This window comes from Phyllobates terribilis, unplaced genomic scaffold, assembly GCF_046119375.1.
Source record: "Phyllobates terribilis strain yellow unplaced genomic scaffold, ASM4611937v1 Scaffold_10__3_contigs__length_209671492, whole genome shotgun sequence".
In the NCBI taxonomy this organism is placed as follows: domain Eukaryota; kingdom Metazoa; phylum Chordata; class Amphibia; order Anura; family Dendrobatidae; genus Phyllobates; species Phyllobates terribilis.
The window spans coordinates 135519641-135547081 of NW_027362770.1; positions in this window are offsets into that span (position 1 = coordinate 135519641).

Here is a 27441-nt window from a genome sequence, read left to right on the forward strand (position 1 = left end):
GCTTTTGAGAGCCAAACAATACTAACAAAAACTATAAGCTGTTCTTTTGTAAAGAAGTAGACATCTTTGCCTTGGAGCCTTGTTTCTATGATCTGTGTTCAGCAGATTGCAAGAGTCGGCATTATTCAGAGAGATCAGTGGCATGAGGGACGTCTCAGGGACAATTAAGGTGAAATCTATATAAACACGGCCGGCCTGTGACGGCTGCTTAAATTACATTCTACCCTTCAGTTTCATTGTCAGTTATGGATGGCTGCTGCATAAAGGTAATATAGCAGATATTATTCTCACTTTTAACCCTTTCCTGAGCGCTCACTGTCTTTTGAGTTGTTAGGTTAACATTTCTGCAATCATGAACAAACAAGCTTTTAAAGATAACCATAGACACTATGGAGAAGACAGAGGTGGTTTATCATCATGTCTGTCTGCTCTTTTCCAGATGCTTCTATTGGAGCAGGCAATCACATGACTTCTGGGTGTCTGCAGAGCTACTGAGGGCTGGGACTGACAATTGTTTTTCCTGTTACTGAGACATCCATAGAAGTCAATAACTAAGCAATAAACAAAAAATGTAATGTCACTCATAGATCTCTTCTGACCTTTTTGGAAACTTTATTTTACAAATATATGTACTGTATATATAAAACATAAGCAAAAAAAAAAAAAGTCCCAAGACCCCCCCGAAAATGAAGAAAAAATCCCCATTAATTAGTATAAAACATTTGTTATTGCACATATATATTTCAATGAAAAACAAAATATCTATAATTACGTATCCAAACCATAATGATCTGAAGAATTAGCTCATAATTTAGATTAGTATGAACAGTGTAAAAAAAATGAAAAAGAAAAAAAATAATAATAATAAAAAAATTGGTCTTTTCTGTATTCACGTAGCCGAAAAAATTGTTTGAATGTATCAACGAAAAATAGCTCGGAAGAAATCCCCCTGCATAAAACAGTAGCACACAGCCATGTGGTAACAAAAATAATAAAGGCTTGGTTGCTGAAATATGATGAGGCAAAAACATAAAATAATTGCCCGATTACTAACCCCTACACGACATGCGCTGTAACAATCAATCCAGCTCACTACCAGAGCAAAGTAAGGTTCAGGTACCAGAACTTGACCCGGACTTGAACCTGAACCCCATTGAAAACAATGGGGACCCGAACCTTGGAGCTTGAAAATCTCTCTCTCTCTCTCTGGGTAGATGTCACGGTTGTGTCAGGTGTAATAGTCAATCGCTCTGGATCTGGCTGTAGAAAGTAACTGTGCTTGGCAATACAGACACCTTCTTAATCCTTCTTCCTTTAGGACCCAGCGGCGACCTCCCTCCTGCTGCTGATTGACACACCCTTGCCTTGCCTGGGAGTTAAAAACACTCAGTTTGCTCCAGGGAATCACTGGTGATACTTTTGTGCAAGCTTGGAGCACTAACAATTGGCTAGCGTTTTCTCTGGTGCCCTTGGAGGACAGTTGATGTTGCTCCTCTGATGTCTGCTCAAGCTAAGTTTATCTCCTTTGTTTGTCTACCTTGCTGTCTTTAGTTTGTAGTGGGGCCTGACCAGTGCTCACCCCTCCCCCTCCCTATCTAGGGCCAAGCTCTAGGGACATCCAGGGCTTAGGTTCCTGCTCAGCGATAGGTGTGGAACCTATATAGGAACGGTAGGGAAAGCAGGGTGATATTAGATCTGCCTAGGGGTCTCCACTCCCCCTTTACCTAGTGTTTGGGCTTCCTCCTCCTCTTCCCTTCGTGTCGCACTTAGTCTTTCCCACACCTTGCTTGACAGTAGAAAGGCAAAATGAGCAATTGTAAGTACACCGTGCTGTATAATATGATGACTGCAATATATTAAGAGGATACAAACTTTGATGGGAGGAGGAAGGCTTCTTTAAGGTTGAGTTTAGATGAGCATATGAAAAATGTTCAGTTTTCATTCATGTGCACCTCCAATCCATTTAGAATGGTGTTCCAGAACCCCTGATCTTCCACAGGTCAGACCCCCTATAGGATATGGTTAGGTGATAACTTGATTTTTAAGGAAAAACCCTTTAAGATCAAGCAAACAGTAATGCGATCTTCATAGAAAAACACTGGCAAAAGCTAGAAAACCTCTGCAAGGGTAAATTCTGGCCAAATATATGAAATTTAGTTTTGGATGGCGAACGGACATGTCCCAAAAATCACAACAGGTCATCTCAGTGTCCTGGTGGCTGCCATATGACAATCAGTTGCCTGCATAGGGCATTTTACATTACTGTAAATTCTAAGGATAGCAGAAATTGGAGTTATATAACTAGATAAGGTCATGAGGCACATGCCGCTGTCTCAGCCTCGGCCCATTGTCATGCGAAATGTCTCCTCGGATACTTTTATTGCAAACACAAAGTGACATTTTATCCCTTTACTACGGAAAATGTTTACTCTGCAAGTTATTAATAGAAAATTCATTGGTAAACGGAAATTAATGATTATTTGAATAAAACTTGACGGAAATGTAACAGCACAGTTCTAGAACTTTACAAGTCATTTCTTGGGACACTTTGCTGAGCCAGTATCTGGGAACCATCGTGATGTAATAGTGCCAACGGGGACCGCATAGAATCCCCATTCCTAATCACAATGTAACTACTCAGTAATATTATAACACACATTTTTTCACTTAAAGAGAATATGTCAGCAGGTTTTTGCTATTTAATCTAAGAGCAGTATAATGTAGGGGCAGAGACCCTGATTCCAGTGATGTCTCACTTACTAGGCTGTGTGTTGCTGTTTTAATAAAATCAGTGTTTTATCAGCAGCAGATTATCACTACAGGACTAGGTGTCTCATGCCTCCTAGTCAACTCCTTTGTGTAACCCCGCCCCCAAAAATGATTAGTAGCTTTCTGCCTATGAACAGTGTACACAGAAAGCAGCCAATCAGTGCTGTGGGCGGGGTTATATAAAGCTCAGCATTCAGAGCTCTGCTAGATCTACAGCAGAGAAAACAGGGATTGCATCAAAATAACAACATGCAGATAAAGGGGACCAGGGTCTCGGCTCCTACATCATTCTGATCTTAGATATCATAGAAAAAACCTGGTGGTGACAGATTCACTTTAGATATAGCAGTTTAAGAAGTAATGGTGCCCAAGCCAGCCCCAAAGTCTCATCTACATGGTCCCTGACAACTGGAAGATTCATCCTTGGGCAGGTCCCTCATTCAATTTGCCTGTATGCTCAGGTCCTGATCAACCACAGTCAAGATCCACCGATGGAACTATACGATTAGTACTGTAGTCACATTATTGAAAGCCATTACCTACTCAGGTCCCAGGAGAGTCAGACAACCGGAGCCTGGGACATAAGACCCATCAATCTTCTACTACTAGAGATGTTATGACAGGTTGTATTTGCTTCATAACACACATTTTTGTCATTAATTTTGTAGGCAAAAACAAGTTCAAAATTAGAAGTTGCTGATTGAAGGATGGAAAGGGGGACAAAATGTTGGAGAACAATGGGACCCAATAGTGGAAACCTGACTATATTTTGACTGGAAGTTGCAAGGGAGCTGGTTGCTCCTTGCTCTTCCATGTAGATAGTTGACCTCTTTCTGTAAATAGTGATTCAAGTATCTTGTGCCAAGTGCTGCTCATATTAGAGGGTGGTGGCCCACCGGAGGATTTTCCTGTTTTCCTGTGGGCCAGTCCAAGCCTTGCCACACATTGTCTCAAAAATCTATTCATTTTCCTTATGGTGTTTTTAGTCATATGGATGTCATAGACGCGATTCTCCTTCAAACACCTAATTTTATTGGACAGAACAGAGAGTGACTTGAAAGAGCAGCTCTCAGTTTGATGAACAAGGCTTACCACATATTCCAAATTACTTTTAATGGATGTTGTATAGTGCTGTATTTCTCCTAAGGCTACGTTCACACATTCAGTATTTGCAAGCCAAAACCAGGAGTGGAACAATCAGAGGAAAAGTATAATAGAAACACGTCACCACTTCTGTATTTATCACCCTCTCTACTGTTATTAGCTTACAAATACTGATGTAAAATACTGACCAAATACTGAACGTATGAAAGTGGCCTTAGACTGAAGGTACTATATTTTATAAGAAATCTCAATGGTATACTGCTTTATGAGAAGAAGGTAAATTCATGGGAGTTTTATAAAATTTGAAAATCATGGTTATTGTCTCCTGTCCTTTGGCTGCGACTGGTATTTTAGTAAAAATGTACCTATTGTTTCATACCAAACCTATAAAAAAGTATGGTGTTGCTGCTTTTTTCTCCTGCTTTTGGTGCAGTTTAATTTGCCCAGCCTCTGTAACTTGCGATCTACACTTTTCTATATAAAAGTTTGCCTTCATCAGTAATCTGTCAGCACTATAGGTGTTGTAACTTCCTTTCTTTACACCTCTTTTCAAGGTTAGACTAGTGTATAAAAATTTCCAAAAAATAGATGATTTTTCATCTGTAATGTTTTTGTATGGCATCCGTTTTAATACATCAAAAGTTATTAAAATTTACAAGACCAATTACGGTTTCCTATATAACAGAGTTGCAATGTATGGATAAAAATCGGATGTTAAACTGTTGATCCTAACGGGATCCGTTTATCACAGACTTGAATGGGCGACCCTTATCTATTGCAATTTTTTTTTTTCAGGAGCAGATTTAGTCCATGAAAAAAATACTCTCATTAGAACAGCGACATTGAAAAACATTGATCCGACTGCTGTAAGGTTTTTTCCACGGACAACACGAGGACCAAAAATATGGCCGTATGGACGTAGCCTGACACATGTGCGGAGGAGCAAAGACATAAAGACTTGCCCCTGATTCTTGAATTATTTTCCGAGATCCGTAATGTTTTCAATTTTCGGGATATGGGGCTGGGTGATGGAATATTTTTTATGATCCGAGCACAAAATGTTACCCATACCATTTTGGGGTAGATACAATGTTTTGATCGCCTCTTATTGCATTTTATTGTGACCAAACACCAGTATTTGTGGCGTTTCGATCATTTTTCTCGCTACACCGTTTACAGATCAAATAATTTATTTTATGTTTCAATAGATCAGACTTTTACGAATGCAGCGATACCAAATATGTGTATTTTTTATTGTTTAATTTTTAATGGGGCAAAAGGGAGGTGATTTGAACTTATGTATTTTTTGTTTATTTTTCATATTTTTAAAAACATTTTTTCACTTTTTACAGTATTTAATAGTCCCTTTAGGGGACTTGAAGCTGGAATCGTCTGATCACTTGTGCTATACATGGCAGTACATCATCAATGCTATGTATTGCTAAAATCATGATCTCTTATGAACGCCAGCTAAACTCTTTCACAGCATGACAAGCTGAAGACCCCTAAAAGTTATAGAAACCCATCGGCACCTCACGATCATGTCACATATTCTATGGGTGTAAATAAAGATTCCGGCACACCAAATAATATGGAAAAAGTCTCATATAAGTGATGAAATAATAGATGCTTTATTTCTCCAACATCAACTGGTTCAAATAATAATCAGTGTACAGTTGCCTGCCCAACGTTTCAACCCCAACGGGGTTTTCCTCAGGGGCATCAAAGGAGCTTGAAAACCAGAAAATAAACAAAATAAAGACATAAGTGTGACATAAAATAAAAGACAATACAATGAGTAATATACAACAAAATAGGCATATGTGAACGGAACAAGGCAAAGGGGAGAGAAGGGGAGTAGGGGGGGGAAAAAAGCGAGGGAAGAAAAAAGCGGAAAGGGGGGGGGGGGAATAGGGGAAAAAAATGGGAGCAAAAGGAAGAGGGAACAAAATACATACAGAGCAAAAGAACGGATCGATGAAAAAATAAAAGGAAAAAAGGATACCTAGTTGCTATGCGCTGATTGATATCTGGGAGAAAATCCCAGTGGTGGTAGAGAAAATCAGGGGAAAAAATAAAAAGAACCAGTCTTGGTAGTGGTAAGGGAAAAAAGGGGATCAGCCGGCAAAATAGCTGTAAACAGACGGCAAAGGGAAAATGAGACACCAGTAACCAGACTAAAACCAGTATCCAAACAGAAGAGATGACTTGCCTTAAGTGAAAGAAGGTCAAAATGCAGAAGTCTGAGGGAATAGCCAAGGAGACCTGCCCACGGGGTAGGGTAGGTAGACCTGAGGGTAAAGAAAGGGTAAAAAATGGAGAATATGGGGACATATAGGATGCCAAGCATAGAGGGCTCTTACCTATGTGTGGTAAAGGAACAAAAGTCCGGCCGTTGGTGGTGTAGTGTCTAGAGCGTTGGCGGTGTTATAAGCGCTATGAGGCTTCCTGCTTCCGGAGTGCGAGGACGCAACTTCCGGTTTGGTGGAACGCAACATCCGGTAGCGTGGAACGCATAAACGCGCATGCGCGCGAGGGCGCAACTTCCGGTTGGTGGAACGCAACATCCGGTAGCGTGGAACGCATAAACGCGCATGCGCGCGGCCAAAAGGGAGAGAATTACAGAAGGGAATAAAGGCACAGCGGCGCGTGCGCGGGAAAAGTATAAAGGAGCTAGGGGACCAAAAGGAGAAAATAAGAGACAGGGGGAGCAGAGGCACCAAAAGGATGGGGGTAAAATGGAAAAGGGGGAGGAGAAAAATAAGGGAAGAGGAGACCAAAACTAAGTAAAGAAAAGGGGCAAGACAGATGAATAAAAGTAATAATGAAAAATAAAAAATAAAAAATAACAAGAGGGGAAGGCAGGGGAGACAATGACGGTACCTGTAGGGAGAAGGGGAAAGAGAAAAAGGGGGAGGGGGAATGGATATATAGAATAATAGAAATGTATACATATCGCACTGTGAAAGGAAGACAGGGGAAATGTATGTTATACAAAGTACATGTCATATAACATCTGCAATATAATAAGTAATCCGGTGCAATATGGAAATTATTAATTACGGTGACAAAAAGGATATATCCGGTTCAAATATGTAGGGTCTGTGAAAGAAGTAAAAATATAATGTAAGAAATACAGACAAAGCGAAAATCATGGGCAATAAATAAAATTAACCCAATCTACCTGTATAAACATCAGGAAGAGCAAAGGAACCACATTGGTAAGATAATAAAAGAGAAGGTATCTCAAACGTGAACCTCATACTCTCGGTTGAGGCCATGAGGTTCCAATGTCTTAAGGGTAAAGATCCAGAATGCCTCCCTTTCTTTGAGCCTCTGGATCCTATTGCCCCCTCTTCTGCCTGGTGGGACGTGGTCTATCACCTGGTAGCGTAATTGTGCAATAGAGTGATGATGGGCAAGGAAATGGTTAGGAATTGGTAATAGATTATATTTGCATCGAATAGTGGATTTATGTTTGCTAATCCTGTCTCTGATGTGCTGTGTTGTTTCCCCCACATATCCTAGACCGCATGGACACTTGATCAAATACACTACGAATGAAGAGTCACAAGTGAAGTAGCCCTTGACTGGGAATCTCTTGCCTGTCAAAGGGTGTGTAAATGAACTACCTCGGGTTATGTTAGAACATTGACGGCAGCCTAAGCATGGGAAATTGCCTGAGGGTGGTGTCGATAATGTCGTCTGGTGTGTCCTTGGGTTAGAACTCCCAATGTCGGCCCGTACAAGTTTGTTCTTAAGGTTGAGAGGTCTTTTGTTACATACCATGATTGGCTCCTGAAAGTCCGGGATCATGGGGTATGAATTGCTCAGTATTGGCCAATGAGTCCTAAGTATATCACGGATAAGGGTCTGGTAGGGATGATAGGTGTTAACAAAAGTCATGCGGTTTGTCTTGGGTGTCCGCTGTCGGGGGATAAGAGGTGGAAAAGCTGTGGGAGGTGGGTTACCTCTGTTAACAAATTTTTGTCCCATTTCCAAGTGTCGTAGGGTGCGTGAGGATGGATCCGAAACAATTCTACTGACTCTGGTGTGTTGTGAAATGGGTAGGGAATTTTTAATATGTCGGGGATGACAGCTGTTGTAGTGAAGTAGACTATTACGGTCTGTGGGTTTAACAAACAGATCCGTTGTGAAGTGACCTCCCTCTTCCTTGATGATGGTAATATCAAGGAAGTTAATGCGATGTGGGTCATGATTCATCGTAAAGGAAATTTGAGGGGTACAGTTATTGAGATAGTTGACAAAATCTATAAGTTTAGTCTCAGTGTTGTCCCAGATGACAAAAACGTCGTCGATATAGCGTTTCCACATTTTCACGTCAGTGAAAGTGTCCAAAGGTACGTACTGGTGTTCGAAGTGTGCCATAAAAATGTTAGCATATGGTGGGGCCATATTTGATCCCATAGCTGTCCCACGTTTCTGGATGTAATATTTATCTCCAAAGAGGAAAAAGTTGTTATTAAGGATAATGTCTGCTAAATCCCTACAAAGTTCTATCCGTGATTGTGGATATCCGCTATACTTATCCAGAAACCATTGTAATGCCTGCAAGCCAAGAGTATGATCAATCGATGTATATAGGTTATTCACATCAAGTGTGACAAGAATACATCCTGGGGGGATGGTGTCAAGATGGTGAAGCATAGAATGATGCGACCCCCCTGCCGGCGCATGTTAAAAGCCGCTGTCAGAGATTGACAGCGGCATTTAACAGGTTAACACCTCTGCTCCGCTCCACCCACAGCTGTTATAAGAAGATGATGGCTGAAGAATTCAGCCATCATCTGCCAGGGAAGATGCGGGCTCGCATCAAAGTCAAGGAGCCGGCATATGACGTACCAGGATGTCATATGTTGGTAAGGGGTTAACTTGGCCATAGCTGCAATATAAGACAGAGTCTATTGACAAATGTTGCACCATTTGTCAAAGGAAGTAGCCATAAGGTCTTTTACACCTTAACGACGAGTGCCGTACATGTACTCCGTACTCGTCTGGATCGAGTGTATGGTTGCGGGCTCAAGAGATGAGCCTGCACCATTCCCGGTTGATGATGGCTGTGTTATTCAGAGTAAAAACAAATGCTGAGATATCTTTTTTTCCCATAAACTTTCTAGAGATTAAACTTTTTAAAAGTTTTGAGCAACGGTCAAAAAAATAATGACTTCTCCTTTCTGCCGGCCATTTTGTTTCATTGATCTCCAGAAATCTATAAAATCCACCAGCAAAATGCTTAATCTTGTAATTAATGCTTCATTATCGTCCCGTCAATGAATAGGATTCCCATTAGCCTCTATCCAGCATCACACAATGCCCCTGAGACGTAGAAATGTTAGCCAATTGCTATCTTGGCTCAAAACTTTGTATAGTCATAAAATAAAACTTTATTATTATAGTAGTTAGTTATCATGAGGTTATTATAATAGTAGTTACAGCAGTTATAATGAGGTTATTATAGGGAAAGTCATGAAGGAAGAGAGGGATTTTGGTGCGGTATAATAACAATCTCATTAAGATGTGTTGTGGGACTTCTTTTAAGGGCACTTAGCATCCTCTCTTAATTCCCGGCAGTGTGCACCATCCAATAACCACAAATGATCTCTCTCATAGATCTTTACCAAAATAAACAAATTATATTTCATGTGATTAAAAGTTATTCATTTCAGGAACATAATACCTCTTAAAAGTATCTACTGGGAATGAGAGGGCTCTCCATCATGTTAAGATGTATAAAATTAATAGAAACAACTTAATCTTGATGAGATGTTGGAGAAGAAGATGCAAGGAACAACGGGAGAGATACTCAACAGAAGTATTGTATCATGTTAGGAAAAAAGTAAAAGTGTTTAAAGTCTATCTATACTTTCCGAAAACTTTTACCATGCCATTGAGACATGCGAGAAACTTTAATTCATAGGGATCTAAGACTAGAAACAGAGCAGAAGCATTCGATCAAGCATTGTTCTTCTCTGAAACTGAAGGCTGGTTCAACCAAAAGTCTACGAGCCCATCTTCAGCCTTGGTGGGAGAACTTCTGCCTCGTCCTTTTAGTGAGCACCCAGGCCCCCATTTATCTCTATGACATATCGAAAGGATTTTTTTTAAAAGTACAGTTATACTTTGATCATGCTGAACAATTTTAGAAGAGTCCCCCCTTTTTGAAGAGGACTTGTCAATTGCCAAAAATATTTTTTTTTCTTGTATAAATTCCACTGATCTCCTGAATCCATTTTTTTCTTTTATTCCTTTTATTCCTCTGTTCCTGAGATATGTCCCCTTTTCCTTGTATGTAAATCTTGTCTTGCTAGCCAAGAAGGCGTGGTCCTCAATTATTCCCTGTGGACATCTTGAAGACTGAGCCCTCTGCCAATAAAACCAGATTTACAGGTTAGAGAGGACCACACTTCAGGAACGGAGAGGCGCAGGGACAAAAGAGAATCAATGCCGGATTCAGGAGAGCAGGAGCATTTACACCAGGTAAAAAAATATTACATATTTATGGCAAGTGACAGGTCCTCTTTAGGAACTAGTAGAAGATTCAATATCATAAAGGTACTACTATGTCTTGTCTGGTGACATGGATTCAGATGAGTGTTTTTTGTGTAATACCGACAGATGATTTTTTGCAAGATGGACAGGTTGAAGCAATGGAGGCAGTAATGGCTGGAGTAGTAGATCACACGTTAGACAGAAACTGATTGAAGGGAGATGAGAGAAGAAGAGTCAATATAATGGTATGGTACAGTAAGTTTGTCGATATAGCAGAGCTGAGTAGATCAGGAGACTCAGTTGAGTGTTATAGTAGAGCCAGGTGAAAAAGCAGAGCTAATCATGTTAGGAGACTCAGTTGTAGCGGTGTAGTAGAGCCCAGTGGCAAAGAATAGCTGCATCTGTCAGAAATTCATTAGTAGTGATATGGAGGAGACCAGCGGCACAACAGAGATGGGTGTGTCAGGTGACTCAGTTGTAGAGATGTAGCAGAGCCCAGCAGCATAGCAGAGCTGGACATTCACTATAGGAAAGATTAGTAGTTTGCAATCTCCCGAGTCGGCTTCCGGCCTAGGAATGTTACTACAGAGGTTACCATTGTAATCTAATATGCAGAGGAACAGAAGAAGCCAGTCGGAGACAGTCGGGGAGGCCAGCACTAGATCTGAGATAGGTGAGTAACAGGTAAAGTACATTTTAGAAGATGATCCACACGTACTTTATTACGCACTGTAGATGTGTCACAAGCTCTCCTCTTCTATCTATATAATCGTCTTATCCCGTCTGTATGTCTGTCTGTCTGTCTTTCTGTCTGTCTGTCTGTCCAGGAAATCCCACGTCGCTCATTGGTCCGGCAGCGGCCAATCAGCGCCACGGGATTTCTGAAAAAAGATGGCGGCCGTTAGCGGCTCATCTGCGGGACGGAGCTCAGCAGCGATGCAGCCGGGAGATGAGCGCCGCGAGGCGCTCATCTCCCGGCCGGTACCAGCAGAAGGACCTCGACCTCCGGACCCATCTGCGGGACGGAGATGCAGCCGGGAGATGACCGGCGCGAGGCGCTCATCTCCCGGCCGGTAGCAGCGGAAGGACCGCCGGCGTCGCTGACCTCCATGCAGAAGAGAGGACCAATCAGCACAGCGGTGTTTAAATGTGGAGCCAAGATCGGTCGCGGCCGATATTTAAATTTGGCGCCCAAATCGGTGATTGGTCGGGGGCAGCGCCAGCGACCAATCAGCGATTTTTAACACAAATGTCCGGACCTTTGCAACACCATGCAGATACTGTGGGGACATCAGCGGCTAGGGTGTGAAGGGAGGACCGGGGAGCGGCGCTGCGGGTCGGGATACTTCTACTGCGAGCAGTCGCTCATGTCCCGGCTTCTTGCAGCGGAAGTAGCGGTACAGGCAGCGGCGCTCCCCGGTCCTCACTAATACGATTCCGCTCCCCGCTCCTCACCAATACGATTCGCTGATTGGTCGCGCTCTCCGCACGCGACCAATCAGTGATCTTGGCGCTAAAGTTAAACACCGCTCTGCTGATTGGTCGCGGCCGCTGCCCGCGACCAATCACTGATTTGGGCGCCACATTTAAATAGCGGCCGCGACCAATCACCAATTTAAATTGGGCGGCACATTTAAACACTGCTGTGCTAATTGGTCGCGGACGCCAGCTGCGACCAATCAGCGAGCTTGGCGCCAAATTTAAACAACGCTCTGCTGATTGGTCGCGGACGCTAGACGCGTCCAATCTGCGAGATTGGCGCCAAATTTAAACGCCGCTCTGCTGATTGGTCGCGGCCGGCTACCGCGACCAATCAGCGAGATGGGCGGCAAATTTAAACGCCGCTCTGCTGATTGGTCGCGGCCGGCCACCGCGACCAATCAGCGAGATTGGTGGCAAATTTAAACGCCGCTGTGCTGATTGGTCGCGGAGGCCGGCCACGACCAATCAGCGAGATGGGCGGCAAATTTAAATGCCGCTCTGCTGATTGGTCGCGGTGGCCGGCCGCGACCAATCAGCGAGATGTCCGGCAAATTTAAATGCCGCTCTGCTGATTAATTGCGGCCGGCCACCGCGACCAATCAGCGAGATGGGCGGCAAATTTAAACGCCGCACTGCTGATTAATCGCGGCCGGCTACCGCGACCAATTAGCGAGATGTCCGGCAAATTTAAATGCCGCTCTGCTGATTAATCGCGGCCGGCCACCGCGACCAATTGGGCGGCACATTTAAACACTGCTGTGCTAATTGGTCGCGGACGTCGGCCGAGACCAATCAGTGAGATTGCCGCCAAATTTAAACAACGCTCTGCTGATTGGTCGATTTTATCGCCAAATTTAAACAAGCTCTCCGGTCCTCACTAACACAGTTCGCTGATTGGTCGCGGCCGCCACCCGTGACCAATCACCGATATTGCCGCCAAATTTAAACACCGTTTTGCTGATTGCGCCCGGTCGGCCGCATACATATTCTAGAATACCCGATGCATTAGAATCGGGCCACCATCTAGTCTTTTATAATGATGTAGCATCTACTGTCTAATGTACATCAGGCACGCGTCGGGTCCCTAGTATTATTGGTGATGCCTGTGCTCGGTGCCTGGTGCACTGATGCAGTGGTGGGCACATGGTGATGAATGTGTAAGGGTGATGTCAGCAATACTGTTCCCTTGCGGCTAGATAGTTAGTGACTCACCCCGTGATGGAAATGTAGAGAGGAACAGGAGAGGCAGCAGTGGTGTAAAACAGACATAACTTTACTTTAGAACAGCAATAGATGGCGGTACAGGAAACTTGGTGGTTACACATCTGAGGCACATTTGTGAGGTGACTCGCCCAGGGGAATATGGGGGACTCGGTACCCGGGCCTTTACCTTCTTGGGATGTCACGGCAGTCGGCTCCCAGGCCCGTACCCTGGGGTCACTCTTTAAAAGGGGTTTGTCACTTGATGGGGTTGAATAACAGTTTTGTCTCGTGACGCCACCTGTGGTTCCCGGTAGTACCGGCGCTGCTGCAGACCTCTGGGGCAGATGTTAGGGCAGCTGGGTAGGTGCGGCTCTCCACAGGCAGAGCACAGCTCCAGGGCAGTGTAGGGGCAGATGGTGGTGCTGGGCATTGTAGTGCAGGAGCGATAGCGTGGTAGAAATAACTGACAGAAGCAATGGGGTGCAGTCATCCGAGTTTACTCACAGTTCTTTAGGTTCCTCAGGTAGCACTAGATAGCTGACAGTCTCCCACGTTGCACTGCATTTGCCAAGCAGGGGTTCAGCACTCCCTCAAGTATATCAGAAGCACTTAACGGGACCCCCTTTCTTAATGTTCCTTTCTTAGCCGACTTCCCGCGCTGGGTCTCTCCCTCCTGCCCTGCGCCTCACCACACAAAGTCCCGAAAGGGGACCTTGAGATCCCTCTGGGCAACTTGAAGTCCCCGGACCTGACTTGGTACCCTTTTCGGCGGCTTAGGTGCGAAAGTGGCAACTACACCCTGAAAGTGCAGAAGCCTCCGGTTTTCCAGCCGAGACTTGAAGTAACACGGCTGGTCCAGGGACCGGTTCCCTTCTTGCGGCCTCATCCCTCTGACACTTGGCAGATTCGGGCGTACGGGTGCCGTCCTGCACTCACCGTACCCCCTGGGATCCCTTCTATTACTGGAGCCTTCCTCCCTGACTCCCCTCTCACTCTTGGGTCTCACTTGCTAGGCCCCAGTCTGGAGCAGAGCTCCTGAAGAGACTCTGCTCCTCAGACTGCTCCTCTCCTCTCCTCTCTCACTGACTAACTAACTGACCTCCTAAGATGGCATCCCTTTATATACGCCTCCTATTCAAGTGCTCCCCTGATCTACGTCTTCCACCCACACCCACTACTGGTTCCCCCTCACTTTTGGTTCCCCCCACTCCAGCCAGGGACGGGACAGCAAAAGAAGTGCATAATGCCCTTCCAGCCGGCCTGGAGTAGTGTAGTGTTGAGTGCAGGTGTTGGGGTCCCGGGCAGTACTCCATCCTTACCTAAGAGAAGGAGATGCCACACCTCTGGGTGAGGTGCAGTACCTCTGTGGCGACTGAAGCCTCAGGGGCGCCACAAAAGCATGTTCCATTAATTGCAGCAGAGGCAGCCATAACTGGGAATAAGCAGGGAGCACTGTGCAGGATGTTCCAGGACAGTCCTCAGGATCTGTATCTGGCACTGGAAGGCTATACTTCACGCTTTCCCCAAATTTTCTATTCCATACAGGGTTGCAACACCCCAGTGGCCTCCAGAATCCCATCCCAGTTTATTTTGCTAATCTTCATTACATGTAGTGCAACATCAGTCCCATCAATTAATTCATCATCTTCCTGTGCATTCCCACAACAGCTTCTTTGCATCCTACACAGCTGGGTAACCCCTTGAGGAGTTAGCAGACACTTTCTTAGATATATCTGTTGTTTTTTCAGCCATCTTTGAAGTCTGTCTCTTGCTGCTCTACATGTTTCTCCCTGTTAGCAGCCGGCTTTCAGTGATATAGGTGTGCCAGCATGGCTACAGTCACCTCTCATAGCATTATGATAGATGCACTTTGATCGACAGTTCACCCTACAGTGCATCAGTGCTTACAGGTGCTACTCACTGTGCTGTAAGCGGTGACTGTAGCCACGCTGGTACACCTACAGTATATCACTGAAAGCCGGCTGCTACTGGGAGGAATAAAGTTAATTTTCTCATGAAAGCTGGAGCTGTCACCTTTCTATGAATGAAGCCTATATCTCCATTTTAATAGCATTATCTGATGTGACAGGTTCCCTTCATAGTAGCATACCCATTAATGAAAGCACAAAGCAGATATTTGTATAAAACACAACATACAACATATGCATATATAACAGCTTAAAGAATAAGGGGGAAATGTATCAGCATTGAACATATGCAAAAGATTAAAGGATTTGTTCAGGCTTGAGGATCACATCTGCAGTCATTCTGTGTGATTGCAGGGCTGTGAATCCTCATAGTGTGCAGTGTGCGCTCTGTCAGGATTCTTGAGTGCTGGGAGTAGGCGGGCGCATGACCAAAAGTACTTGATTTGCATACATTTATTTATTTTAGTCACTCGTTAATTCCATAGTGCTTTACAGACATTATCATCACTGTCCCCATTAGGGCTCATAATCTAAGTTCCCTATTAGCATGGCTTTGGAGTGTGGGAGGAAGCCAGAGAACCCAGAGGAAACCCACGCCAACACAGGGAGAACATACAAACTCCTTGCAGATGTTGTCCTTGATGGGATTTGAACCCACGACCTCAGCGCTGCAATGCAAACCACTGAGCCACCGTGCTGTCCATACACATGTGGTCATATGCCGGCTAGACTTGTTCAGCCTCACTCAATATAAATCATTTGATCGAGGCCGGACATGTCTAGTCAGAATGTGGTTGGAAGCATGCAAATCGGACCGCCCACTGTGCACGTTATGAGAATTCACAAGTCTGCAGTTATATAGAGTGACTGCAGACTTGAGCCCCAAGCCCGGACAAACCCTTTAATGTAATCCCAATTTTGGGGTATTACACGTAGAGATCTTTTGGAAGACTTCCTATCTTCCTTATATCCACTAGGAGGTACTATTTCAAGTTTAGAATTTTTTTTTTAAAAGCTGCCCCTTTCTCTTCACAATGAATTAGATAGCACTGAATCACAAAACGCAATCGAAAGATCATCCATTTAGAGATGTGGTGGGATAGACTGTATCATGTAGAGATGTTTAATAGTGATGAGAGAGTATGTTTTGTTAACCCTTTCGCCGAGTATGCTCGGGCCGAGCACCGAGTAGTTACAGCTGCTCAGTGATATGTTTGAATCACTCCCTCCCGTGTGCAAGATTTGCGACAGTTTGACAGCTTTAATACATGCGTGGAATGTGTAAGAAGCAGACATTCCTCACAGGTATTAAAGCTGTCAAACTGTCACAAATCATGCACACGGGAGTGATTCAAACATATCACCGAGCAGCTGTAACTACTCGGTGCTCGTCCGAGCATACTCGGCGAAAGGGTTAACAAAACATACTCACTCATCACTAATGTTTAATAAGTCCGTCTATCTTTTATGATCATAACTTAAAGGGTTTGTCTAGCCCCGGGGGAACTTTCAGGAAGCAGTGCAGCTTGACGTAACTTTACAGCATGTGATATACACACTGTTAGGATTTGACTCTGCTGGCCGGTTTACATACTTGTGGTCATGTGCCAAGTAGATTCTCATCTATTCTATTGGGGAATGTTTCTTCTGCTTCTACAGGTAATAGAATAGCTGAAAGGGGGTAATTACACATTAGATGATTTTAAAAAGTCATTTTACTTTTTCTAACCTCACCTGTATTACTCCCTATTATATTCACCTCTCACTTCCTATCAAGCAACTTTCAGTACAAAAATAACACAATAACCCATTTTTCGCCCTAATGGTACAGAGCTCGACATCCAAAGTAAAAATAGAGGGGCATTTAAATATGTGTGTAGATCGTGTACAGAAAAATCTGAGTCAGGATGTTCCATTTTAGCTCCGTCTATTCCACTGGGACAGAATTCCCTGCAGCCCTGTTCCTCCTTAATTACTTTCCTGCCATGTCTAGACCTTGGTTTTTTCATTTTTCATAATAAGGAGACTCTTGGGAGCGGCATTTCGAAACACTGTAAGGCACAGAAGCGAGATTAAATTTCTACCAGTCACTCACTTTTTGCTCTGGCAATGATTTTTTTTGACGCCTCATGGACATATGGAAGCTCAATAATCAATATACAAAGACTAGGTATAGAACATAAAATGCAAACCCAAAGAGTCAAAATCAAAGACTACTGCAAAATAGTAAAATTAGTAGTAACCCTCACTCCTGTTCCAGAGCTTCCTGGGTTCTTCTACTGCCTCTGACTTCCTGCTTGCTTTGGATAGACATGTGACCACTAAGTCCAATTACTGGCTCTGTACTTCCTGCTTGCTCTGGATAGACATGTGACCATTGCACCCAATTACTGGCTCTGTACTTCCTGCTTGCTCTGGATAGACATGTGACCATTGCACCCAATTACTGGCTCTGTACTTCCTGCTTGCTCTGGATAGACATGTGACCACTGCACCCAATTACTGGCTCTGTACTTCCTGCTTGCTCTGGATAGACATGTGACCACTGCACCCAATTACTGGCTCTGTGCTTCCTGCTTACTCTGGATAGATATGAGACCCAGAAGAGCCTGCTCAAGAAGAATCCCTGGCTGGAGCAGAGCAAGAAGGCCTAGCCAATGGTATGCTTGCCAGTCCCATAGAGAGGTTAAGGCAGTTTTACAGTCTACCCACACGTAGAACTGACAGGGTAGCAGAAGGTGCAGACACAGATGCCATCCACACTCCCGTACTACGCAGATCAACACGTAGCACCAAAGGCCAGGCCCCAGTCAGGTTCAGTGAATAAGTAGAAATACCTATAGTATAAATAGTTGCCCCTGGCGTATGTTGTTCTTGTGTAATTTTCATGTATTTAATTATTGATGTGTTTTGCCTTACAATGGACAATTTATATGAACATTAGTTACCCGTAAGGGTAAAAAGAGACTTGTAGGCTGAGGACTGTGAGCAGCCCAAAAACTGTTCTGTACATAGTTGCACTCCCTGGAGTGCCCTTCTAAGTGACCACTGAACAAAAACCCATTTGGCGTGGCGGAAGACATGGTCCAACACCTGTATCACCTATGCCCTGTAGCCACGCCCAGGGCCTACGTTGAGGGTTTTCAGGCGGGTCCCTCATGTTCCTTCATCGGTGAAATGGACACCATTTACTTGAAACAACTCTGAACTTGTGTTATATATATTTATTGTGTTAATAATGTTACCTGTAACGTTCAAGAAAGTGCCTCCCATAAAGGGAAGAAATGTTATTGTTAACCTGTTTTTTTTTTTTTTAAAAAATGCTTCAATCCAGGAGTACTGAGTTTTACTAGGGGGGAACGTGGCGCCCTGCTGCACAGTGGTGCCACAGAACCCAAAAGGGTGCATGGATGGACTTCTCCACAAGAGGCCCTCACACATTCATACACCTCCACCCTACCACCTCAGACCAGCAGAGGGAGCCCGTTAGGGATATATAAAGGGAGGGTGGAGCTAGGCAGCTCAGTTTCAGTTTAGTGTTCAGAGAGAGAGGAACAGAGCTCAGAGTGAGCTGAGAGTGTGCTGATGCTCAGAGAGCAGTGAAGAAAGCAGTGAGCTGGCTGCTGTGCTTAGGCGAGCCAAGGCCTATAGCACGTGTGGAAGCCTAGTGAGGGCCTGAGTGTGGCCGAAGGCGAGAGGAGAAGGAAGAAGTAGTGAGGGGGCAGAGGAGCATACCAGGCTCACCCCGATATATATACCGGACACCGGGTCCGCGCCTACAGGGACTCTCTACACCCAGTAGGAACCATCGGAACCCCTGGAGAACTACAGTTCCCAGGTCCACCTAATGCTGATTGCAGTACCAGGGCTAGGAGTCACAGAGGTCCCAGCGTCCAGGGAGAGTGATCTCCAAAGAGAAGGCCCTACCACCAGGTCAGCAGGTGCAGAGAGAGACAGTAACCAAGCTAGGCCCAGCTCCAGGCAGGCCAGAAGCTTAGAGAGTAAAGCAACGGATCAGGAGGCCCTATACCCGCTCACTGGGGAGAGTCCAGAAGTGCGCCCTTCACCTGGAGTACCCTGGACCGTGCCTGCAGCATCACCAGTAAAGGTACTGAAGCTTACCCCTGTGTGAGTGTCCATCCTTCCTCCAGGACCGTCCTGCCATCTCTCCCCTGCACCACCATCCACTACTTCCCCCACACTGCCCTGAGGCCCGCTCCACCTGTGGGGAGCCATTCCATCACAAGCTGCCCTACCATCTGCCTCAGAGGACTGCCCCACAGCGGCGGCACTCCGTAGCCGCATTCCACAGGTGGCGTCACGAATAATTCCAAAAACCCCAAATAACAGAAGTTTCCCCATTTCACTGACCGCCCTGGGTCACGGACCGGGCCAGCCACCGTGATATCCCCCGGCAACCAGAGGCCCGGCTGCTGAGTACCCCACGGCCCTGGGGGCGCGTCACAGCCAATTGCTAACTCTGTGCTTCCTGCTTGCTCTGGATAGACATGAGACCACTACACCCAAATAATGGCTCTGTACTTCCTGCTTGCTCTGGATAGACAAGAGACCACTACACCCAATTACTGGCTCTGTGCTTCTTGCTTACTCTGGATAGACATGAGACCACTACACCCAATTACTGGCTCTGTACTTCCTGCTTGCTCTGGATAGACAAGAGACCATTACAGCCCATTATTGGCTCTGTGCTTCCTTCTTGCTCTGGATAGACATGAGACCACTACATCCAATTACTGGCTCTGTACTTCCTGCTTGCTCTGGATAGACAAGAGACCACTACAGGCAATTACTGGCTCTGTGCTTCCTGCTTGCTCTGGACAGACATGTGACTACTAGGGCCAATTACTGTCTCTGTGCTTCCTGCTTGCTCTGGATAGACATGAGACCACTACACCCAATTACTGGCTCTGTGCTTCCTGCTTGCTCTGGATAGACATGAGACCACTGAAGCCAATTACTGGCTCAGTACTTCCTGCTTGCTCTGGATAGACATGAGACCACTACACCCAATTACTGGCTCTGTGCTTCCTGCTTGCTCTGGATAGACATGAGACCACTACAGTCAATTACTGGCTCTGTACTTCCCGCTTGCTCTGGATATACATGAGACCACTACAGGCAAGTACTGTCTCTGTGCTTCCTGCTTGCTCTGTATATACTGTACATGAGACCACTACAGGCAGTTATTGGCTGTATACTTCCTGCTTGCTCTGGATAGACATGTAACCACTGCACACAATTACTGGCTCTGTACACCCTGATTGCTTTGTATAGACATGAGAACACTGCAGCCAATTACTGGCTCTGTGCTTCCTGCTTGCTCTGGATAGACATGAGACCACTACAGCCCATTACTGGCTCTGTGCTTCCTGCTTGCTCAGGATAGACATGAGAACACTGCAGCCAATTACTCGCTCTGTACTTCCTGCTTGCTATAGATAGACATGAGACCACTACAGCCCATTACTGGCTCTGTACTTCCTGCTTGCTATGGATAGACATGAGACCACTACATACAATTACTGGCTCTGTACTTCCTGCTTACTCTGGATAGACATGAGACCACTACAGCCCATTACTGGCTCTGTACTTCCTGCTTGCTATGGATAGACATGAGACCACTACAGCCCATTACATTGTTCTGTACTTCCTGCTTGCTCTGGATAGACATGAGACCACTACAGCCCATTACTGGCTCTGTACTTCCTGCTTGCTATGGATAGACATGAGACCACTACAGACCATTACTGGCTCTGTACTTCCTGCTTGCTCTGGATAGACATGAGATCACTACAGCCCATTACTGGCTCTGTGCTTCCTGCTTGCTATGGATAGACATGAGACCACTACAGCCCATTACTGGCTATGTACTTCCTGCTTGCTATTGATAGACATGAGACCACTACAGCCCATTACTGGCTCTGTACTTCCTGCTTGCTATGGATAGACATGAGACCATTACAGCCCATTACTGGCTCTGTACTTCCTGCTTGCTATTGATAGACATGAGACCACTACAGCCCATTACTGGCTCTGTACTTCCTGCTTGCTATGGATAGACATGAGACCATTACAGCCCATTACTTGCTCTGTACTTCCTGCTAGCAATGGATAGACATGGGACCACTACAGCCAATTACTGGCTCTGTACTTCCTGCTTGCTATTGATAGACATGAGACCACTACAGCCCATTACTGGCTCTGTACTTCCTGCTAACTATGGATAGACATGGGACCACTACAGCCAATTACTGGCTCTGTGCTTCCTGCTTGCTATAGATAGACATGAGACCACTACAGCCCATTACTGGCTCTGTACTTCCCGCTTGCTATTGATAGACATGAGACCACTATAGCCCATTACTGGCTCTGTACTTCCTGCTAGCTATGGATAGACATGGGACCACTACAGCCAATTACTGGCTCTGTACTTCCTGCTTGCTATTGATAGACATGAGACCACTACAGCCCATTACTGGCTCTGTACTTCCTGCTAGCTATGGATAGACATGGGACCACTACAGCCAATTACTGGCTCTGTACTTCCTGCTTGCTATTGATAGACATGAGACCACTACAGCCCATTACTGGCTCTGTACTTCCTGCTTGCTATGGATAGACATGAGACCACTACAGCCCATTACTGGCTCTGTACTTCCTGCTAGCTATGGATAGACATGGGACCACTACAGCCAATTACTGGCTCTGTACTTCCTGCTTGCTCTGGATAGACATGAGACCACTACAGCCCATTACTGGCTCTGTGCTTCCTGCTTGCTCTGGATAGACATGAGACCACTACAGCCCATTACTGACTCTGTGCTTCCTGCTTGCTCTGGATAGACATGAGACCATTACAGCCCATTACTGGCTCTGTACTTCCTGCTTGCTATGGATAGACATGTGACCACTACACCCAATTACTCGCTCTGTGCTTCCTGCTTGCTATGGATAGACATGTGACCACTACAGTCAATTACTGGCTCTGTACTTCCTGCTTCCTATGGATAGACATGAGACCACTACAGCCAATTACACGAGCTGTACTTTCAGCTTGGTCCAGACAGATGTATGATTGCTTAAGTCACTGTCTGCCATGGTCAAAGGTCTTTCTGGGATGGAACAAGAAGTACAGAGAACATCAGAGGACTTTGGAAGTATTGGAATAAAAATGGCTGAGACTGAGTAGAGTGATTACTATGCAATTAAAAGTTTAACAAGATCCAAAAAGTTTTTCGGCATTAATTTAAAAGACTGGATCATCCGTTAAAGAGAACCTGTGAGCTGATTCAGCACGATTTCAGCCAGGTATGTTTTTCTTTGAAACACTCTGATGTTTCAGATAAAATATAGTTTGAAGATCTGGCCCGGTCTATAGCCAGAGATGAGACTAGTTCAGCACCACCCCCCAGCCGGCTTCTCCATCCACCATCCCAGGTAATTGATTGGTCTCTCTCTATTTTCAGACCGATCAATCACCTCTAGGAGAAGGTTGGAGAAGCAAAATCTTCAAAACTTTCTACTAAATACTGGAGCGTTTCAGAGAAAATTATGCCTGGCTACAATTATGCGGCCAGACTCTAATTCAAGGTGCCATGGTTTTGGCAACAGGAATCAGTTGACAAATTCCCTTTAGGTCTTGGGGCATCAGATTGTATTTTTAAGTTTACTTTTCAGCTATCATACGACAGCAACATTTTCATAAATTACAGAAAAGGCTAGAGCTTCTGGTTAGGTATTGAGTTGTACGATTTCAGTATTTCCCTATGGATGGGGTGGGGGAGTCAAGTTGACTTTGACTTTTTTATCCATAAGGAAAAATTACAGTTGTGCAGTGGTCTCAACCACCTGTGATCTTAGCACAACCACCACGAATCGGTATGAATTTGTAGCCTACATCATAGAATTAGTGTTATATTGTGCCTATTTTGTTTTCACAGCATAAACAAGTTATCAGTAACATTTTAAAGAAGATCACATTTTCATGAGTAATTAATTAGCTTGAGGGCAGAACATCAGAGTAGTGGCCTTTAAGGGGTTGTCCGTTTTGGATGCTTCCTGTTGGTTAGAACTTAAAAGGACCTCATGTCAATAAGATGATCAAAAATTGTCTCAATGCTATTGGTAGGTGGCACTAGAGTTCTGGTCCTCTTCTTCTCTGAAGAGACAATTTGCATATTTCCCAGAGGAGCATTGCAGCTTTAAAAGTCTCCTCACCGTGACATGCTTAACATGTCTCTCTCCACAAGGAGAAATGTTACCACTTAGATACCGGTCCTAGGGATCAAATGTAATCTGTAGAAATGAGCAAATCATTTGAATAAGAATCAGATTTGTGTCACATATTTAGGAATTCACTGAAACAAGTGAATTTAAACATTTTGCAATTCAATTTGCGTGAATTGTCAAAAGTGGCTGCTATCATTTTACACATTTTGGAAGATTGCATCATCATTATAGGAAGCCCATGACTTCGGGTGGGCTTCCCATTTTTTTTTGCCCCCATCACATCACACGGTGCAGCACAGCCAATTATAGGGATTACTGTATCATAGCCTGTATAAAAGCAGATGCAGGGAATGCAGCTGCCAGGTTGTGGTGAATCTGGATAGTGGAAGACGTCACAGCTTAGCCATAGAGATAGAAAGCCATAAATGACTACACAAATTCAACAAACAGAGTGTGTGACAACACAGCAGTGACGAAGAATAGTGTGTGAGGAAAATAGAATATATTCATACACGGTTTCAACTAAACTTTATTTGCCACAATTAGAATTTCCTGGGAAAATTCTGCAAATGTGGTGAATTTAGATTTCAAAATGTTTGCTCATCTCTAGTTATCTGTTAAGAAGGGAGAAACAGCATTTATAGAGTAAGATATTCCGGAGCAGTGATATAAAATGGCATGCTCACCTTTTAGTGTTGTAAGAAGGCACAACTCCTGCCAAGCCATGAAACGGACAGCTGCTGCTGCCAAGCTTGCAAGGGAGGGGGCACAGCCTCATCTGCACATAGATAGTGTTCAGGAGATAGCGGCGGGGTGGTGCGGCTGCGCTGCTGGGGAAGAGTCTCGGAGACTGGTAGTAATTTAACACTTTATTGACTACGCGTTTCAGGGTCAAACTGACCCCTTCTTCAGATCTATTACATTCTGAACACAAACACCAGATGTGTAATTTTGCCTGCAGTGCCACCACTGGGGAACTTAATCAGTGAACAATTTCTATTGAAAGTATCAATGTACTGTATGGATGTGTTGAGTCTTCCGAAAGAAGAGACTTTTTTTGTAGCTGATCTCTGTTCTGCCTAATAGATTTAATGGATGGATCTCCTCTTTTAAATCTGAATTCCTTAATAAGTTATTTGCAAATGGGTAAATGGGCCCCTTTAACGTGACTACAGTGCATTGAATTTAGATTACAGTAATTATCATGTGTGAAATTTAATGGCAACACTGACTTTCTGGTCTAACTACAAGCAAAAATCAATAACTTATGATAATGGTCCCTGGAATTTTTACCTTTTTCTCTTTTTTCCCCCGTTTAGAAATGCAGAGGAAAGAAATCAGGTAGGTAAAGATGTCACATGAGCCACCAAATGGGCAATACATGGGCTTGATGGTTCTGGAACGAGGCCTTTTGTTTGCCTTCAATGGTTACTAATGATGATTGGATTCTCATAGGTCTTGGCTGTATTCCTTCCTTTCCGCGCAGGTCGTTGAATGGTGATTTGTCCTCTAAATTCAATTTTCACTTCTTTGCACACTGACAGAGGTGACAAGGAAAACATAATCACAAGGAGGCACTGAGCTGGGAATGAGATGAAATTCTGGGGGGGTCAGATGGCATTGTGCCTGGCTTCTATCAAGGATAATGATTATAATATTAAGTACCTTTTTGTTAACACCATCCGGTCAGGTTTACATTTTAGATGGTATTATGCTCATATCTGAGTATACAATTATCACGTGTCTAGCAAATGGGTGAATAATAAATATCCTCTTTTTTATTTTGTATTTCACTAAACTTGGAAGTGCTATTTCAATTTTTAATTTTTAATTTCTAATTAAATTTTTAATTTGAATTTACTCAAATTATTATTATTTTTTGGTATCAATGGTTTCTGGGCATACACACCATAAGGGCACATAGGGCATAAAGGCACAAAGAGTGAGTGTCTTCGGAGGCTCCATGATGAACATTTGTAGATCCTACCCAACCTAGAAGAGGTGACAATTATAGTATGAACGAATCTGTCATAATTTGACGTTCGCTAAAATTTGGCCCTAATATTCGATTCGAATGTACATTCCTATTTTACTCTGAGATCTCTCCAGGCCTTTAGTATCAAACATACTGCAAAACAATATAAACTCACACAGCCTTCACTTGTCCTGTCGCACAGCCACACTCCAATCCAGTGGCCTTTGTCACTCAGGTCACTGGTGCGGTCTTCGCAGGCCATCTTTGGGGTCCTCTGCAACCCTTGGCATCTTCTTCCAGTGCCCATCTCTTGCTCTGATTAGACTGCAGCTCTATGATGTCGCGGCGTAGTCAGTGCCAGGAGTCACTGCAAATGGCCAATCGAAGAATTTGGCAGTGATCGAAGAAAACAGGTAAAGGTTGGGTAAGTATTAATTTTTTAAAATTTTTTAATCCTTTCCCAGCTTTTCAAAATGACAGCAGGCCGCCATTTTGCTGGATTTGTACATTTGGATATATACAAAAAAATATGATTTTGGCAAATCTGGACTTTTTCTTTGAAAGTGATTTCCTATTCTCTATTGACCATACAGGTAGCTTCCTTTTTTACCATATCTAATAGAATGCTTAAGGTGTAAAGGACATATTAATATTCATGCTATCCAAGTGTAAAGGACATATTGATACTCATGCTATAGCAACTCCATTTTGTCTGCTTGCTTTAAAATCGTGTTATTATACTCCTTGCATAACATACATTCTTTCCTTCTTTTCTCATGCAACTTTCCCACACTAACCTTTTCTCACAAGAACATTTTATCAGACACCCTGCTTCTGTTATCTAACTAGTCTAGGCCAGGATTGACCTTGTAAATTTCCATCGTGCTTCGAACTAACGATGATAATATGACCATATATGTGTTTCCGTAATAATTGCACTAACATTGGCTCAAGCCTATAGTACTGTAGTATGGCGGCAGGTGATTGGCTATTGATATACTCAAAACAATATAAAATGCTAAGCAAAATAAATGGGATCAGAGATTCTTTGAATCCTCCCATACAGAGCATTGTCTCAGTTTGGTTTTCTGTGGATTGCGCAATCAACATAATAATTTGACACTCACTTGGTCAACCGTGAAGGGATATTGCCCTCCCTTAACAGCTGGTGCCGTGACTCGGATCCCTAACCAGGGACGCCCCACCACCTCTGGACGTCCACAAAGAGAGACTTGCTTTCAGCCTCCCCCACTGGAATTGGGACTGATCATCCCCCACAAAAAGCCACGGTAAGTGCACGAGTTCTTTACTAGTGATACTGACTGTTTGGCGTGGTTTCCACATGGTGCGTGGTTGTTTGCAGTGTCTCCGGACGTCTTGCTTGGATATAGTCAAAGGTTAGACTATAAGGGGTGTAGTCCCATTAGGGGTCTGATATTATTTACTTTTAAAGCAGTATCACCTCGGATTGACAAGTGAATATTGTGTGAATCTTTCTCAACTTCTGACAAAGATCCTTAGGAGACTGAACACTGTTAGTTTCAGTTGCGGCGGGTGATCGAAGATTGGGTAGGACACGTACACAGACATACACATATATCTAGTGTCCGTAGAGCTGCGGACGAGAGTTCTCCTCCTTTCATATGACCGTTCGAGAGTGGGGAGGGGGGAATTAAAAGTCAGTGGAACAGCTGGGAGGTCCGGCCAGACTCGTGCTGTGCACAAATTTAAGGATCTTTTGTCAGTTGTAGTAATTAATCAATGTTTCCGTGGAGCAGAAAGAATTAGTCTCCCCTGTAAGAGAGAGAGAGACAGGAGGTGAGAGAGAGAGAGAGGAGGTGAGAGAGAGAGACAGGAGGCAAGAGAGACAGAGAGGAGGGAAGAAAGAGAGAGACAGGAGGTGAGAGAGAGAGACAGGAGGTGAGAGAGAGAGAGAGAGAGGAGGTGAGAGAAAATGAGAGGAGGGAAGAGAGAGAGACAGGAGGTGAGAGAGAAACGAGGTGAGAGAGAGAGGAGGTGAGAGAGAGAGACAGGAGGTGAGAGAGAGACAGACAGGAGGTGAGAGAGAGGAGGGAAGAGAGAGAGAGACAGGAGGTGAGAGAGAGAGAGACAGGAGGTGAGAGAGAGAGAGAGGAGGTAAGAGAGAGACAGGAGGTGAGAGAGAGACAGGAGGGAAGAGAGAGAGACAGGAGGGAAGAGAGTCAGGAGGTGAGAGAGAGA